A 14,624-nucleotide genomic window follows, 5' to 3' on the forward strand; every position below is an offset into this window, starting at 1 on the left:
AAGTAAAAGCAGGTTGGGTGAAAATGATCATGAAACCATAGAGTTTCGACTGTAAGGAATGGTATAAGGGAGAACAGCAAAACAGAGACAATGGATTTCAGGCAGGCAGATTTTAGAAAAACTCAGGCTACGTCTAGAATGCAAGCCTCTTTCGAAAGAGGCTTTTTCGAAAGATACTTTCGAAAAAGCTTCTTTCGAAAAAGAGCTTCTAGACTGCAATCTCTTCTTTCGAAAAAGTGAGCCGCTTTTTCAAAAGAGAGCACCCAGGCAGTCTGGATGTTCTCTTTCGAAAAAGCCCTGTTTGCATTCAAGAATGCCTTTTTTCGAAAGAGCACTTTCGAAAAAAGACGTTCTTCCTTGTGAAATGAGGAGTACTGCCGTCGAAAGAAAAGCCGCGTTCTTTCGATTTAATTTTGAAAGAACGCGGCTGTGGTCTAGACGCAGGTGAAGTTTTTTCGAAAAAAGTCTACTTTTTTCGAAAAAACCCTGTAGTCTAGATACAGCCTCAGAGAGCTGGTAGATAAGGTCCAATGGGAAGCAAGAATAAGAGGAAAAACAACTGAAGAGAGCTGGCAGTTTTTTAAAGGGACATAATAAAGGGTCCAAAAGCAAACTATTGCACTGCATAGGAAAGAATAAAGGTCACCTTGGATCAACCAGGAGATCCTGCATGATCTAAAAATCAAAAAGGAGTCATATAAAAATGGAAACTAGGTCAAATTGCAAAGAATGAATATAAGCAAAGAACACAGGTATGCAGGGGCAAAATGAGAATGGTAAGGACACAAAACAAGTTCAATCTAAGTAAAGGCATGAAGGGTAACAAGAATATACAAATATATTAGAAGCAAGAGGAAGACCACGAACAGGCTAGGCCCATTGTTCAGTGAAAAGGGAGAAACAATAAAAGGAAACTTGGAAATGGCAGAGGTGTTTCAGTTTTCACTAAGAAGTTTGATGGGGACGGGATGCCTAACATAGCAAATGCTAGTGAAAATGCTAGAAGTTAAAATTAAAAAAAAGTTAAAAATTACTTAGAAAAATTAGATATCTGCAAGTCACCAGGGCCTAATGGAATGCATCCTAAAATACTCAAGGAGCTGATAGAGGAGGTATCTGAGCCTTTAGTTATCATCTTTGAAAAATCATGGAATTCAGAAGAGATTCCAGAAGACTGGAAAAAGGCAACTATAGTGCCCATCTATAAAAAGGGAAATAAGAACAACCCAGTAAACTACAGACCAGTCAGTTTAACTTCTGTGCCAGGAAAGATAATGGAGCAAGTAATTAAGGAATTCATCTGCAAACATATGGAATAAGGTGATAGTTAATAGCCAGCATGGGTTTGTAAAGAACAAATCATGTCAAACCAATCTGACAGCTTTCTTTGATAGGATAACAAGCCTTGTGGTTAAGTGGGAAGCTGTAGATATGGTATACCTAGACTTCAGTAAGGCGTTTAACACCATTTTGCATGACCTTCTTATCAATAAACTAGGGAAATACAAATGAGATGGGGCTACGATAAGGTGGATGCATAACTAGTTGGGTAACTGTTCTCAGAGAGTAGTCAATGATTCACAAACATGCTAGAAGAGCATAACAAGTGGGGTTCTGCGGGGGGTTGTTTTGGGACCAGTTCTGTTCAATATCTTCATCAACAATTTAGATATTGGCATCGAGAGTACAATTATTAAGTTTGCAGATGGGAGGGGTTGCAAGTGCTTTTGAGGTTAGGGTCAAAATTCAAAATGATCTGGACAAACTAGAGAAATGGTCTCAGGTAAACAGGATGAAATTTAGTAAGGACAAATGCAAAGTACTTTGCTTAGGAAGGAACAATCGGATTCACACACATAGAATGAGAATGGCAAGTGATTGTCTAGGAAGGAGTACTGCTGAAAGAGATTTAGGGGTCATAGTGGACCACAAGTTAAACATGAGTCAGCAGCAAAAAAAAAAAAAAAAAAAGGAGCAAACATGAATCTGGGCTTCATTAACAGGAGTGTTGTGAGCAAGACATAAGAAGTCATTCTTCCTCTCTATTCTGCGCTGATTAGGCCTCAGTTGGAATATTGTGTCCAGTTCTGGCACCACATTTTAAGAAAGATGTGGAGAAACTGGAGATGGTCCAGAGAAGAGCAACAAAAACTATTAACGGTCTAGAGAACGTGAGCTATGAGGGAAGACTGAAAGATTTAGGCTTGTTTAGCTTAGAAAAGGGAAGACTGAGAGGGGAGATGATAGCGGTTTTCAAGTACCTAAAAAGGTGTTACAAGGAAGAAGGAGAAAAATTGTTCTTCTTGGCCTCTGATGTTAGGACAAGAAGCAATGGGCTTAAATTGCAGTAAGCAAGGTTTAGATTAGACATTAGGAAAAACTTCCTAATTCTCAGGGTGGTGAAAGACTGGAATAAATTGCCCAGGAAGGTTGTGGAATCTCCATCACTGGAGATATTTAAGAACAGGTCAGTCAGACATCTACAAGGGATGATCTAGACAGCGCTTGGTCCTGCCATGAGGGCAGGGGGCTGGACTCGATGACCTCTCAAGGTCCCTTCTAGTTCTAGTATTATATTCTGTGGGCTCTACTTTATTTTTTAAGTATATATTATTGGGGCAGAGGAAGGTACAAGAGATTAAGTTAACAGAAGTAAGGGACTATATAAAAAGGAAAGGAAATTAGACAAGGAAAAGAAAAGTAGAAGTGAGAGCAATGCTGACAGCAGAGAAACAGCAAAAAAGGAAGAAAGGGCAAACTGAATTGTCATAGAGAAGAAAATATCCATAACGCATATATATTAAACAAGCCAAATCCAGTGACTTCACAGATGTCTAAGATGAGAAAGTCATTATGCAAATCAAGAAGATTCCCACCTAACTCTTCCTCAGTGCTGCTTTTACCATCCTAGGAAGCTATACGGGTCCTGGTGCCCAGTGAAGTGGGAGAATCCCTCTCCATTTTCAGATAATGCCTGGAAGAAGTTACTCCCATCTCCAATGCTGTGTGAGAAGGAACTCCCTAACAACTCCCAGGGCCACTGCTCATCCTATTCCCACCTGTTCCTTCCATAAAGTAATTTAAACCACAAGTCAACTGATGTGACTTGAAGGACATTTGCACTTTGCATTTCATGAATTTTTCCAGTTTGACTCACAAATCTATTACTTAAATAGTAAATGGTCAGAAATAGAAATCATCATGAAAATAATGTTAACATAGTGATGAACTTTTCCCACAGTTTTTATCCTACCTTTATTTTATATTTTTTAAAGGAAGATCAAAATACTGAATTGTGTAATGAGGAGGACTGAAATCAAAAATTCAACTACAATAGTCGCAAGATCCTATTAGTCACGTGGGAATTTCAATTATACGAATATAAATTCAGAACAATATCTCTTAAGTCAACTGAAATCATAATCAGGTTGCGGATTTAGCACTACACTTAAGGTAACTTTAATTCAAACATGCACATTATGTTCAGCACCCACTCATACAAAGAAATACACAAGAAAAGGCCCAAACAGTCACTGAAATCAATGAAAATATTAAAGCCAGTGGAAGCAGGTATTGGACCAGGCTCCTATCCTGCAAACCTGCACGTAAACATTGTAATTTATTTCAACAAGACTACTCACATGCAAAGTTATACTTCTGCAAGTGTTTGCAGGATTAGTTAATAGTTCACCTAAATCATCTCTTGTCTAAAAACAGAGAATCAGTATTCTCTCCCCCAAGATTTGAATCAACAGGAATCTGAGGGCAAGTAGTAGTCAAAGAGGAGGTAAGGAAAGTTGAAGGTAAACCGCTATATTGGATCTCTTTTCCCTCACTTTTGTGACTGTCCATTCAACTCTACCCTCAAAACGCTCACCGCCCTAGAAAAGAAATGGAACCAAATTTCAGTGCTTTATAAGGAAGTACATTGATGCTACTAGACAGATGGGCAATAATTTTTAATTAATGTAGTTTAAGGAGAAGACTGTGATAGGATTTCAACCCAATATGAACTATTGCATTGGCCTATTTACGCCAAATACAGATATCTAAATAAAAAGCCCTATATTTTATTTAAACAAAAGTTCTCTTTTCTTACAACCATACACCTCAGATCAGTCTTATATTTAACACAACACATTTTTGGAGGATGATTTACTGACTGCTGATGCAAAACATTTGTGCCTCATACCAACTGTTTTAATAAAGCAGAAATAGCACTCTGGTTTAACAAAATCATAAATCAACATAAAAAAAGAATTCCCTTCCACCTTAGAAAAATCCCATTTCCCTTATTAAACATGAAACAGAGCAAAATAGTCCATTAATCAATGGTGGCCTCTAAAGGAAATTTAGCTAAGCTAACAATGAAAACCAATCTTCTCAAGTTAATCATGCTAGGATCTGTACAGATCACCTATATTTTGTAAAAAAGCATCTATAACATGGAAATCATTAGAGCAATGTTCAAAAGCTTTCAGACTAACATTCTGCCAGCTACTGAAGTAAGCCAAACTATTGCCTTTTATGTTTTCTTTACAGCTGCAAGCAGTAGAGACAAAATATATCATACATTTAAGCCACTGGCCAAAAGGTTCATTGACAACTGTAAGTTGATGATTAGCTCCCATCAGATTTAATCTATAATATGCTGACGTTTGTTTCATTTTTCCCCAAGAGTGGTACTATGTTAATCTTTCCTACTGCTTTAAGAAGATAAGAGTCACACACCTTTTTAGGAAACGTGAATTCTTTAATTCTGTTAAGAGTTTGAAGTCAATAAACAAATGCTTCCTATTACTAAATTCAATAATTTTAATAGAATTATGGGTTTACCATGTACAATCCCTGAAAGGATTTTCTAAAAGGTGCAATTGTTTTAGAGTTATGACTTTCCTTAGGTTTTCTTATGGTGAAACACATGTTTTTTAAATTATAAAGCAGAGTCTATGGCTTCTGTTCAAATCTAGATTTTATTGTTTATAAAATTAGAAACATATTTTAAATTATATACACACACATTATATATGCATATTTAGACACACATGTCCTATATGTGGACAGCCAACAAATCTCTTTTGAAATTATGTATCAAGTGGCTTTATTAAAAAGCCTTTCCAGTAACTTAACCTTTTAAATACCATTTATACGGCCAAAATGATCAAATAGTATTTTATGATTTATTCATAATAATTTGTCACTCAGTTCTGAGGTTTGGAGTATACAAGGGTTAAACCAACCAAACTGGTCATTGATCACAGTTGAAATAAGCATTTGGCTCATTGTTTAAAGGTCAAGAACCTCTGAAGCATTAGCTAGTATCAGAGCAAATTATTTCATCAACATATGATTCAAAAATTAGTCAGTAGAAATTATTTATTAATAAAGTAACATACGGAATGTTTGAATAAGAAATCATAACCATGGCACTTGAATTGAATTAAATCCTATTTAATATCAAGAGCCTCAATTTTACTGCTTCAAAGAAAAAAAAAAGACAAGACTGCACAATGTAAGTTAAAGGCAAGATGCCAGACTTCACATTTTATGTTATCAAATTGACCCAGGCTATAAGCCATTCAATTATCACTGTAAATAAATTACTTTATACTAGAGAAGCACCTTCTCGAAGATCTCAAAATGTTTCACAGACTTTATTTAATTAAAATTTACATCATTGTTATGCAGGTAAATAGCAATATGCCTATATCTCATTTGTTTCAGAGCATTTCCGAATGCCCTATTTGTCTCCAAAATGGATCACTGCATGATGATCCCCTTTTTCGAAAAGCCGCATATTACAAATCTTAATAGCAGAGGTTGATTCATGTTTAGCTATCAGAAACCAAGACCTTCCATGTTTGCTACTGAGCTGATTACTGTTATTCAAGCATTAATTATCTCAAGACTAGATTACTTCACTGTGCGTTCTCCCTAAAAGATCCAGAAAGCTACAATGGGCTTGTCTAGACTACACAGAAGATTCAAAAAAGGATATGCAAATTCCTGCGGATCCCCTTTTTCGAAAAGCCGTGTAAACCTCATTTTTTGAGGAAAAGTGGTTTTTCGAAAAGGGGTGGGGCTTGCCGAAAAAGCCGCGTCACGACTACTTTCACTTTCAAAAAGCTCTGCTTTCCAAAAGTGAGATCAGAAATTACAAATAAGTCTACCTTAGTTATTCCACCAGCTGTAGAAAGTGGACAGACAAAAGCATATTGAACTACTCAACATTCTATATTAGCTACCAAACACATTCCAGATACATTTTACATCCTTGGTCCTTATTGATCATAAAACTGTAAATGAACTTGTACCAATGCTAGCTCAACGACATCCCCCTCCCCCTATCATGGAGTTTCCCAGGAATTTCACCATTACCAAGGACAGGATTTACCCTTCATGGAACAAGTTTGGGGTTGAAGTCTCTACACAAGGCCATGTGCTACTACACCAGCCTTCAGGTGTTCATCTCTAGCTACAAACGACTTTCCTACCAATTGCGCCCTACAAGGAAAAAAGGAATAGTATGAACTTTCATGCAAAGCCAATATGAGCTGCAATTATGGCTTAAGCTGTGTTAATATAAGTGGGATTGTTGGGGTGATATATGTAATGTTAATACCACACAAAGATCCCCAGCATTACAGAGCTGGCCATTTCCACAGTTGGAGCTACATGTATAGTAATCCCCTACAAATAAGTCAGAGATAACCAGCTCATAATACTTAGTTTGACCAGGACCCGCTAACAACTTCCTGCATGGTCATGAACTGCAGTATGAACATTGATTTCCTCTTTTCTTTATGAGCTTTTCGAAGCAGACATCTGACAGGTATCCAAGAACAGAAAATATTCTTCATTTTAGAATTAAATAAATAAAGAGGGAAAATTAAATGTGGCTAAAATACAATCAATTCGAAAGGTTTGGTGGTGGGTGTTTCAAATTTAAAAAATGATTTACATATATTTGCAATAATAAAAAAACCCAAAGTACACTAAGTTGAACAACAGATTGCATACTTACTTGATAGCTCTCCCAAATCTCTAGAAGCCAGGTTAACACAATGTTGTCACAGATAAGAACCACTCACTTTCTCTCTTGTACTATCTCCCCCAGTGAGAAGGCAAAAACCTTTCAAGCCCTTATTTTTTATTTGGGACTCTATGCTGCCATCTTCACTTATTTCAGGTCTTTGCTTAGTACTTGAGTTTCAGTCATCGAATGCCCTCTCTATCTTTCTATCTGTGGAGAGAAAAAGAACTTGCACTCCCAACTTTCCACAAATGAAAATAGGTTTCAGCTCCTTCAACTCAAGGATCTCAGGGGTCAAAGCTATACCCATAGAGGTTCACTCTCTTGCCTTCTCTCCCTTTCCCCTTGACACTGTGCTGACTGGCACTCCTTACCATCACTTTCTGATACCTTCCACAGGATGGAGGGGGGAAAACAAGTTACTGTAAACTAAAATTACAATCACACTGCTCAGTTTTAACTTTCTAAAAATTAGTAAACACGAAGAATAAACACCGTAGGCAGAGCATCTTATTTCTCTCCACCTTTTCAACTAACTCCGCTTCAATAGCTATACTTGGAATTAAATTCTGCCCTCAGTTATCCCTGTGAAGCTTCACTGAAATCAGCAGAGCTGCAAAGGTATAACACAAGACTGAATTTAGACTATTTCTTAAAGAGATTGTTACACAGGCAAGCATCTGAGCTGCTGTTTTAGGGTACGTCTAGACTACATGCCTCTGTCGACAGAGGCATGTAGATTAGACTACCTGGCATAGGAAAATGAAGCGTCGATTTAAATAATCGCCGCTTCATTTAAATTTACATGGCTGCCGCGCTGAGCTGATCAGCTGTTTGTTGGCTCAGCGCGGTAGACTGGACGCGCGGGGGTCGACATCAAAGGCATTTGTCGACCTCCCAGGTATGCCTCATCCCAGGAGGCATATCTGGGAGATCGACAAATGCCTTTGATGTCGACCCCCGCGCGTCCAGATTACCGCGCTGAGCCGACAAACAGCTGATCGGCTCAGGGCGGCAGCCATGTAAATTTAAATGAAGCGGCAATTATTTAAATCGCCGCTTCATTTTCCTATGCCGGGTAGTCTAATCTACATGCCTCTGTCGCCAGAGGCATGTAGTCTAGATGTACCCTAGGGCTTTAGACACCTGACCACCAAAACATTCCAATGAGATTTGGTAACAGCAAAAGTAAACCTGGTTTCAAATAATGAGAATCCAGAGAGATATGTATTTACTATAGTGATAGTTCTGTTGTCTTTTCTTGTATTTGAATTATAAAACAAAATTTTTAAAAAGCAGAAAATTATTATAACCATACAGAAGACATTCAGAAAAGTAGGTGACACTATTAAAAAAAATTTTTAATCGGTAAAAATCTGTAAGTGTATTACATCACAATACAAATGAAATCTGCTAGACAACATACTGTAACTCTGCTGTTTAAAAAGTTACCAGTGTAGCTCTGAAGATCACAGAAATGAGAGATAGGAAAGACACTGGATCATATGACCTTACTAGAATAGAGGTGTTCTGTATAGTACACTTTCTAATATTTTTGTCCTTATTCTCCTACCATTTTAAAAGAAAGACATTTCTATTTTTGGCTATGTCATCAGTTTTGAAAGATTCCCTCCATTATACCACAGCCAAAAAATATGGCTTTTTCCACAATGCAGCTAAAGAGATTTTTTAATATATCTTTTAACTAAATCATTAATACCATACGTTTTATTTAATTATTTCTGTTTCTGTGACTATATTTTAAACACATATACAGACACACTATATACAGCTTTAATATTTAAAGAAGGTGATTCAATTATTTAAAAAATCGAGGTCAACACAGTTGTTCATCCACATTTTTAGAGCAAGTCAGAAATAGTAGTACATTTTGATCTCACAAAAATGATATAGAAGAAAGAGTTACTCACCTGTGCAGTAACATCTGTTCTTCAAGATGTGTGTCCCCGTCAGTGCTCCACTGAAGGTGTCGGGCTCGTCCTGGCGTCCCAGTCCGGAGAGTTTTCACTAACAGTAGCCCCTGGAGAACCTCACATGCGCAGAAGCCGTCTCGCGCCATTCGCGCTTTTTCTGCATCGCATGGCCCATTTCGCCAGTTCTTCCTAGCCGGAACATCTGAAAGATAGAAGGACAACAGTCCCAAAGCAAGGAGGAGGGCGGGTCGTGGAGCACCCACAAGGACACACATCTCAAAGAACAGACATTACTACACAGGTGAGTAACTCTTTCTTCTTCGAGTAGTGTCCCCGTGGGTGCTCCACTGAAGGTGAGTATGAAGCAATATCCCAGTGTTCATATTGTGCTTCAGCGTTATTGTCTCTGCACCAAGGAGAGCACTGAGTGACCCACTGCCACGTCTGTAGCTAGGATGCAATCAAGGGCATAATGCCTGGTGAGAGTCGATGTGGAAAACCAGATATTGGCGCGGCATATGTTGTGCAGAGATACGTTTTTGAGAAAAGCCGTAGAGGTAGCCATACTTCTGGCCAAATGCGCTTTTAGTTTGCAAGGCAAGGATTTGTTACGTACCGAGAAACAGCGAGTGATGCAGGCTACGATGTGAGATGAGATACACTATGAAGACAGTTGCTGGCCTTTGAAGCGGTCCGTCACTGACGGCAAGAGGCGCTGTGATTTTCGAAAAGGGCGCGTCCTGTCTAGGTAAAAGGCAAGCACTTTCTTGACATCCAGAGTATGTAGACACACGTCCTCTGTGGTGGAGTGCGGCTTCAGGTAGACGGTGGGTAGAGTAATAGGTTCATTGATGTGAAATGACGAATTAACCTTCGGTAGGAATGCTGGGTGACTACCCAGCATCACTCCCTGTTCAGTAAACAACATATAGGGAGGATCAGCAGAAAGCGCTGCCAACTCACTCACGCGACGGGCAGATGATAGCAAGCAGAAATGTAACCTTCATGGTGACAGTCCGCAGGTCGTAAGTCGCTAGTGGCTCAAACGGTGGACGAGTGAGGGTATCCAGGACTTGGCCTAGATCCCAAAGTTCCGGAAGTGGTTTGCGTGGAGGATATAGGTTTGCAATGCCTTTCAAAAACCTCCTGGTGAGTGGATGCGCGAGGACTGAGGTGCTGTCGATGGGGGGACGGAAGGCAGAAATTGCTGCTAAGTGGACCTTAAGCGAAGACATTGCTAGGTTTTCCGATTTTAGGTGAAGAATGTAATCCAGAATGTGTTGGATGGGCACAGACAGAGGATCTCTATTCTTTGTCTCACACCAGCCTGGAAGTGATGCCATTTATAAAGGTAGGACTTCTGCGTAGTTTGGTGCCTACTATGTATCAGGACATCCTTGACTGCCTGAGAGCATGTTAACTCCGGGCCTTGGAGCCAGTTAGGAGCCAAGCCATCAAGTGCAATCGATCGATGTGTGGATGGAGGAACGTGCCATGTTGTTGTGAGAGTAAGTTGAGTAACTGGGGCAGTTTCCATGGCTGGGATGCGGACATCCGCATTAGTTGGGTCAACGACGTCTGACAGGTCCAAAAGGGTGCTACCATTAACACTATCACCCCATCCATCACTATCTTCTCTAGCACCCATGGTATAAGCGGGATCGGGGGGAAGGCGTACAGGAGGCGGTGTGTTCCCCAATTGATAAGGAAGGCATCTTCCTGAGAAACACTCCCTGTGCTTGCTCTCAGTCAGTAGAGACAGCACTTCTCGTTGCATTGAGTAACAAAAAGGTCCATGGTGGGGTATCCCCAGGTCTCGAAAAGGCTGCGGGCTAGTTCGTCGAGCAGTTCCCATTCGTGTTGTAAGTGAAAGGTCCCACTCTGAGCATCGGCGATGGTGTTGCTCTTGCCTGGGAGGTATGCTGCTGTGAGTGTAATTCCACGGAGGATAGCCCAATTCCAAAGGCGAATGGACTTCTCACAGACGGATCGAGATCTGACACCCCCCTGCCGGTTGATATAATAGACCATGCAGCTATTGTCAGTAAGAATTTGCACCGTGGCTCTGGGGATCCCATGCAGGAAATGTCTGCAGGCACTGAACACTGCCCGCAACTCCAAAAAGTTTATATGGAGGAGGGACTTGTGATGTGACCATAGTCCCTGGACCTGCAGATGCCGCATATGCGCTTCCCAACCGACCAGGGATGTGTCCATAGTGATCTGGACCGATGGTCTCTGAGCATGAAAGGGGATACCCGCCAATGTATTGTTCAGATTGAGCCACCATACAAGGGAATCCCTCATGTGTCTGGGGACAACCACAAGCTTGCGAGTACTGTGGATTCCTGGTTTGTAAATTGTGAGTACCCAATGCTGAAGGCACCTTAAGTGGAGTCGTGCACGGGGAACGACGTACGTGGCGACCGCCATGTGCCCCAGAAGCTTCAGGCATGTAAGTATGGACGTTCTGGGGACTGTGAGCACTATATTTCCTAGGTCTTGAATAATCTGGGACCTGTCAAGAGGTAGGTACACAGCAGCGGCCCTGGAATCCAGTCTCACCCCGATGAACTCGAGAGATTGGGACGGGGTCAAGGAAGACTTTGGTACGTTGATAATGAGGCCTAGAGCTTCGAATGTGTCCTTTGCTGAATTGATGGCAGCAAGGGACACACTGATGGTGGCTTGCGCCTCGCCTGCAGTAGAGGCCTTCAAGAGACAATCGTCCAGGTATTGAAAAATTGTGATGCCAGTACGCCGGAGGTGGGCAGCTACGATTGCTAGGGTTTTGGATAACACTCGCAGCACTGCCGAGAGGCCGAATGGAAGCACCGTGTACTGATAATTATCGTCGCCAAGTGTGAAACGAAGGAATCTCCTGTGGGCCGGGTGCACAGTCATGTGGAAATACACATTCTGTAGGTCAAGGGACGCGAACCAGTCCCCTTCATTCAGTGCTGGAATGATAGAGGCTAACATAACTACCTTGAATGTTTGTTTTTGTAAGGGACGATTGAGTTTGCGGAGATCCATCCTCCGGACTTCTGTGTGAGGAAGTACTGAGAATAGAAGCCTCTGCCTCTGAATTTGTATGGAACCCTCTCCACCACCCCGATGGTAAGTAGACATGAGACCTCCTGCTGCAACAGAGGCTTGTGAGAGGGGTCTCTGAAAAGGGATGGGAGGGGAGGGGGCTGAGTGGAAAAGGGAATGGTGAGGCCGGATGTAACGATCTCCCTGACCCACTGGTCTGTTGTTATTGCAAACCAGATGATATGGCCTCAAGTGATGGTGAAATAATTTGGTTACTTCGCAGGAAGCCTCTAGAAGGAGAATAGCGCGCAGTTCCTCGACTGACACGTCAAACTTGCTGTCAGGATTGTTTCTGGTTCGACGTCTTACTTGGTTGTTGATGTCGTCGTTGAGGCCGTTGTCTTTGCCTTGGTTGGTCATAAGGTCTGAAGCGAGGTACAGCATATGAGAATGGTCTTTGTCTGTTATAGGGACCGACTCTCTTGGTCTAAACGGTAGTGTATACATTCCGAGCGTCCTCAGGGTGGTGCGAGAATCTTTCCCGGAATGGAAGACCTGGTCGGTGTTCTGTGCAAATAAAGACCAGCGATCAAAAGATAAGTCCTCCACTTTGGGCTGGAGGTCCTTGGGTACAGAAGCCATGTGAAGCTTGGAAGCGCGGCGCATGACCACTGAGGTTGCTGTGGTCCGGTAGGCCATGCAGCCCTCCTGCACCATGGCCTTCAGGACTTGTTTCTTGGACTCAGGAAGATATTCCATAAGAGGAACCAACTTGGAATAACTGTCAAAATCATGATTCGCAAGTTGGGCCGAGTAATTGGCCATCTTGAGGGTTGCTGTGGCCAAAGAGTAAACCTTTCTGCTCAACAGATCTAGCTGTTTTGATTCCTTGTCAGGCGCTGTGTTCCTTCCTTGTGCTGTTTTTTACTTCTGTTGGGCCGCATCCACAACAATGGAGTTGAGTTGAGGATGCATGAAAAGAAACTCTGCATCAACAAAATATTTCTTATCGGTGCATTTGTTTGTATGGCTGTCAGCCGACGGTCAGGGCAGTGAGTCCCTTATGACCGGCTGAAGTTCTTTTAAATTGTGCTTGGTTCTGTTACAGCAACTGAAGGAGTCAGGTTAAAGCTTAAACAGTTACTATTTATTGTTACAGGGTAAACTTAGTTGTTAAATGCTACTACTGTGTTACAGATAACACAGACACTACAAAGGACAGGACAGAAATTACACTAATAAGTCACTTACAGGTACCATGAAACCCTTTGGTTCTCTGAGCTCTTATTAAATGCATGCAAAATAGACACATAGCAGGTATATATTCTCACCCCTGCGTTCCAGACTTGGCGTGGCCAGCGTCTTTCTCTCAATCCCTCGGGAAGAAGTAGGGCGAGGTTGGGCGTCCCACAGACCTCGGGAGACAATCAATACCTGCCAGCAGGTATAGATGATTGGAGCTCAAATGGGGTGGGCTGCTGAACCTCTTTTATACCCCTTGGGTCATGTAGGCTTCTTCCTGGGCTCAAGTGGCCAATTAGGAAAAATGGCTTTGAATGCCAAGTTTCCCACGAAGGGTGCAAAGCATAATTTACACCTGGGAAAAATGCAGACAATGGGCACCTCTGGTATGTGATGGGCGAAGATTCCTCTCCTGGGACAGTGCAGGCGTGTCAATTACTGGTACTAGCCATCAGGGCGACGGGAGGTCCTGGGTCGTCAGCTAGCCCATTTACTGTCTGGTTTCTGTTTATGGTAGAGTCAGGGACAGGCAGCACACCTGTGTTTCCAGGGCATCAAAGGCTGACTGCCTTTCTCTTGCTCTCGGGGGGGGGGGGGGGGAACAAGATGGGGTTCGTGGAAAACCAAGATGGGGTTTGTGTCTGGCTACAATGGCACAGAAGCTGGAGTCTGCCATATATCATTAGATACTTCTAGGATCGCTTAATCAAAGGGGAGAGCCAGCTTTGATTTATTTGATTGTTGATAATTCCTCAGGAGAGCATGTTGTTTCTGTGGTGCGTAAGTTCTGAGAATGGGCTACTCTTTTGAATAATTCTTGAAATTATTTATAGTCGTCTACAGGGGAAGAGTCGCCGTGAAACACTGTATCGTTTGGTGAAGAAGACGATTGATCAGTCACGGAGTCCATACGCTGCTCCTCACAGGTGGGAGACTGAGTATTATCCTCTCAAGTTGGGTTGAAGTTGAGGGGGCATTGCCCATGGGCGTTGGAAGAGCTTGTCTGGGAGGTAAGATGTCTTGAGTCGGAAGTTGTGGTGACTGAGGACGCTCTGGTGAACGGACCACACTGCAGGAGTGTGGGCGCTCTCGGTAATAGTAGGTATATTGACTACCATAATGATGCCCATGCGGGGAGTGCCGTGGAGAATAGGAACTCGCACTCCTGTATCGAGAGTAGTGTGAGCAAGGAGGGGACACTGGAGATCCTGATCGTACCATGTAATACAATGGTGATCGCGAGCGATATGATCGTTGATAGCGTAGAGGCGTGGGAGAATGCCGTGGGGACCTCCAATAGTGTCATGAGGGCGATCTGTAGCGCCTATGGTCATGTTTGTCGGAGCAACGGTAAAGTGAAGGAGAAAGCTCAGGGGAAA

General features: G+C 42.0%; 1 protein-coding gene across 6 annotated transcripts in view; it reads right to left on the reverse strand.

Moving 5' to 3' along the window:
* BBS9 (Bardet-Biedl syndrome 9) overlaps window positions 1–14,624 on the reverse strand; it is a 511,458-nt gene that overhangs the window by 453,832 nt on the left and 43,002 nt on the right. The window lies entirely within an intron of this gene.

This window comes from Pelodiscus sinensis, chromosome 2 (assembly GCF_052426305.1).
Source record: "Pelodiscus sinensis isolate ZL-2025 chromosome 2, ASM5242630v1, whole genome shotgun sequence".
Taxonomy (NCBI): Eukaryota; Metazoa; Chordata; order Testudines; family Trionychidae; genus Pelodiscus; species Pelodiscus sinensis.